A 5,000-nucleotide genomic window follows, 5' to 3' on the forward strand; every position below is an offset into this window, starting at 1 on the left:
TGATCAACAATTACCTCTTTTTCTTCTTTATTCCAGTGTCGGTAATTCCAGTTTTGACAGTCTCTTCTCGTATGACAGTTTTCAAAGTGTTGAGGCCAACTTCGTAGTTGCTCTTTGAATTCTTTCAATTTTCCTTATATTTTTTAGTACTGGATGACCATAGTATCGCTGCGTATTCCAATCTTGGCCTTATTATTGAGAGTAGTATTTTCTTCACAATTTCTTCGTCCAAGTAGGTAAAAACCACCTTTATAAATCTTAGCAAGTTTTAGGTTTCCCCGACAGTTTTGTTTATCTGTTTATCAGGAGTCATGTCTTTGTGATGATTATTCATACTCCCAGAGCTTTTTCAGATTCCACTTTCTTTACTTCTTTTGTACATACATATACCAAGGCTTTTTCCCCCTTCCAAGGGAGGTAGCCACAAAAGGAAAGGCATAAAAACACTCCCACCCATTTCATCCCTAAATACACTCCACACCCCTCCCACCCTTCCTCTCATCTGAGCACCTCCTGGATGACGGGTCATCCCTGAACCCTGCCCACCGCCCTGGGTCAGAAGCAGTGTCGCAAGACACAGTACATCCACAGCAAGGCCGCTTCATTTAATCGGCGACCCCCCCTCTCCGTCCCCCTTTGCATATAAGGAGAGGACGGGGAGAAATCCCTTCGGGCTGCGTCAAAATTTACTCACACATACTACCCCACCCCCCACCCCCCGCCTATTCCTCCTCATGTCGTCACAACATCATCCATATACAACCATTCTCCACTCACCTCTGTCTTCCGTCCTCTCCCTTCCTTCCTCAACAGACATTCCCCTCTTCCCCAAAGCCCCCTTCACCCCATCCATCCACCTCATCCTAGGACGTCCCCTCATGTTCACTCCCTCCACATCTGCCTTCCATACCTCTTTTACTAGTCTTTCGTCACTCATTCTTTCCATGTGTCCAAACCATCCTAATATTCTTTCATCAACCCTCTCTCCCAAATCCTTTTTCACCCCTGTTCTCCTCCTCACCTCCTCATTTCTCACTCTATCTAGCCTAGTAACCCCCACCATACTTCTCAGACACCTCATCTCAAACACATTCAAACTCCTTCTCTCTTCTTCTTATGTTCCACGTTTCTGCCCCATACAGTGCTGTTGGCACAATCACTCCTTCATACAGTCTCCTCTTCGCATCCATTCCCAAATGTCTATTTCTCATTACACTCTTTAAACCACCAAGGCATTTACTCGCTTCTCTCAATCTACATTCTACCTCCACCTTCACTCCACCTTTTCCTGCTACACTTGCACCCAAGTATCTAAAACTATCCACTTCCTCCAGTCGCTCTCCCTTAATGTTCACTTCCAGTCTACTGCCACTTTCACCCCTTGTACATCTCATCACCTTACTTTTACCCACATTTATCTTTAGCTTTCTTCTATCACATACTCTCCCAAACTCTGCCACCAGCTTCCTCAATCCCTCCTCTGACCCTGCCACAAGTGCAGTGTCGTCCGCAAACAACAGCTGGCTCACCTCCCACTTTTCTCCATTTTCTTTAACCATCTCCAATCCCTGACTCACTACCCTAGCATTCACCTCTCGCACCACCCCATCCATGTATAAGTTGAACAGCCAGGGCGACATAACGCATCCTTGACGAAGTCCCACCTTTACTTCAAACCACTCACTCTCTCCATTTCCAATCCTAACACATGCTCTACTACTCACATAAAAACTCTTGACAGCTCCCAAAAGCTTTCCTCCTATCCCATAAATCTGCATAACCTCCCACAGTGCCTTTCTGTCTACCCTATCATAAGCCTTTTCCAGATCCATAAAAGCCCAAAAAATATCCTTCCCCTTTCCTATAGCTTTCTCACATATCTGTCTTACCACAAAGATCTGATCTACACAACCTCTACCCGTCCTAAATCCACACTGTTCCTCACCAATTACTCCTTCTGTTCCTCTCCTAATCCTCTCAATTAAGATTCTCCCATAAGCCTTCCCTACTACACTCAACAGGCTAATCCCTCTGAAATTACTACATTCACACTTGTCCCCTTTTCCCTTGTAAAGAGGAACTATACAGGCACTACTCCAGTCCTCCGGTACTTTACCCTCTCTCCAGCAAACATTAAATAATCTCACCAACCAGTCCACCATCACTGAACCTCCCTTTTTCAGACATTCTGCATGACATCCATCCAGACCAGGTGCCTTACCTGCTTTCATCATCTTTACAGCTGCCTTCACCTCATCCTTCCTTATTTCTCCTCCGTTCTCCTCACTCATCACTCTCATTTTCTTCGTATTTCCCACTGCAGCTATCTTTCCTTCCCTATCCTCCTTCACATTTAGCAACTCCCTAAAATATTCTGCCCATCTTCCCCTCACTGCCATCTCTTCCATTATCAACTCTTTTGTACCTATTTTATATTGCCCTGATATTATTTTTTTTTACTTTTTCCAAATTCCATTATGCTATATTTTTTAATGTTGAAGTCCACTTCCCACTTCTGACTCTATTCCCAAACCCTGTTCAGATCCCTTTGCAGCGACCTACAATCCGTTTCAGTTCTCATTTTCCTCAACAATTTTGTGTCATCTGCAAAGACGCTCATGTAAGATTTCACACCTTTATCCATGTTATTTGAATAAATAGTAAACATTATCGGAGCCAATACTACTCCCTGTGGAACTCTACTAATCACCTCTTCCTAAGTAAAACACTTATCTCTGAGGACTACTTTTATTTTTCTCCCATGCAAGAAAGCGTCCATCCATTTCAGTAACTTATTTTGTATCCTTCCTATAGTTTCCAGTTTTATTAATATTTTTTGTGTGGTACTTTATCAAAACACTTTACAAGTCTAGGGAATCGCAATCAGCCCATCCGTCCCTTCCTTGTATTATATCTACTGTATTAGTCTTGAGTAGAAACAGATCAAATTTGTGGCACATGACCTTCCCTGTCTAAATCCGAGTTCTCTCGGATTTAATATATTGTTCTCCTCCAGATGTTTAGTCCATCTATTTTTAATAACTTTTTCATAAATTTTGGCTACCATGCTTGTAAGGGAAACCGGTCTGTAATTTGTTGGGCCTTCCTTGTTTCCCCTTTTATATATTGGTACGAGATTTAAATGTTTCCATTCTTTTGGTATTTTTCCTCATTTGAGTAAGCAGCATATTACATTATACATTTTTGTTTATTAATTCCTCTTTACATTCTATTAGTTTCCAGTTTGCAATCCCATCCGGGCCGTGCGATTTCCTGACATCAAAGTTAATGATCTGGTCCAATATTTCTTTTCGTGTTACTTTTATTTCCCTCATGGGGGAGAGGGTGAGTCTCACTTCACTCCTTTCATATCAATGCTGTAAATTTTCTCTAGTGAACACCGACTTGAAGTCTTTGGTCATGACTTCAGCCATTTCTATATCTTCTGTGTAGTCTATATTCTCTTAGCGCAATTTCACTATTTCCTGTTTGTTTTTTTAGTTTGCTGTCCATATATCTATAAAATAGTTTTGATTGGTCCTCACATTTTCCTATTATGTCAATTTCATAGTTTCTACTTTCCTCCCTGCGTACCCTTACATATTCATTCTTTTGATTGATATATATTTGCCACTTTTCAGTTTTTTTTTTTTATCTTTTTCCCATTTTCCAAGCTTCATCTCCTCTACCTTTCACCTCACTGCGCTTTCTGTGAAACCAGCACTTAATATACACCTTTCCTGTTTTTTTCTTGGTACATATTTATCCACTCTTTCATTATATATTTCCATCAAAATCATCCATTTTTCTTCCACTTGTGTCTCTTCATTATAATTTTCCCAACTCGTTTCTCAAAATCTGTTTTGTTATACACCATTCTTCTTTTTATTCATCACTTCTTTTTATATATATTTCCTCCTTTAGTTGAAGCTTATATAGTGTGTGGTCACTTTTCGCAAATTGTGTCTTGTATTCAATTTTATTCACTATATCAGGTTCCAATGTAAATATTAAATCTAGTCTCGATGGTTTTTAATGATTTCTATATCTGGTATTTTATTTTACCCATTGTGTCATTGTATGTTTTATTGTAATGTCAAGTAATACATTTCCCCATTGATCCTCTCCACATTCCACTGTCATCTCTTCACAACAGATTTTTTTTCTTTTTTTCAGTTTGAATATCCCATAAATACCATAATCGCTCTCTTTCTAAGAACACGTTTTTGGGGGCACATGAATCACCACAAACTTTCTATTTTCATGTCACTATCTTCAACTCTTATCATAATAATTTTCACACTGTTTTCTCCATCTGTGATCTTCGTCACATTTGAGCTTTTTTAGCCAAGAATATGACTCCACCCTATTTCTCTTCTCTATTTTTAAGACAATTATTATACATTCCATGTCCAGCACTATTTGATGGCAATGAATCCTTAATTTTGTTTCCACAATTCACATTACATTTTTTTTAGTTCACTTAGTCCTTAGATTTATCCGTCTATGTTAGTATACGCCACTTTTATTTCTTCCCTCTCCATCTCGTTCTCTTTTCCTTTTGTTACTTTGTCTTGAATATACCATTTTTTCATCTTCATGTCTAACACTCTCCAATAGAACTCCTTTTTTGTCGGTCTTCGTTCTTTTCTCGTTTTTTTTTTCCTATGTTTTTATTGTCTTCTCTCTTTCTCTTTAATCATCATTCATTTATCTTTTAATCCATATACTTTTATAGTGTCTATTTGCTAATTTTCCTGCTTTTTGCTAATATTTCTATTGTTACCATTTGTGATCTTAATTTGATCTTTAGAGGTCGATTTTTTTTATATATGTATTGCTCTATTCTATACACTTCTTATATTTCCTTTTCTAGCTCTTGCTCTTCGTCTTGTACTGCTTTCAGGTTTTCTTGCTATTTCTTTCGTTTCTTTTTATCTCAAATACTTAACTAGGTTATGTTTTTCCTTTAGACCATATACTACTATACACTTCTTTTT

Source organism: Oratosquilla oratoria, chromosome 28 (genome assembly GCF_046742065.1).
Source record: "Oratosquilla oratoria isolate Oo_2021 chromosome 28, ASM4674206v1, whole genome shotgun sequence".
NCBI classification, from domain to species: Eukaryota; Metazoa; Arthropoda; class Malacostraca; order Stomatopoda; family Squillidae; genus Oratosquilla; species Oratosquilla oratoria.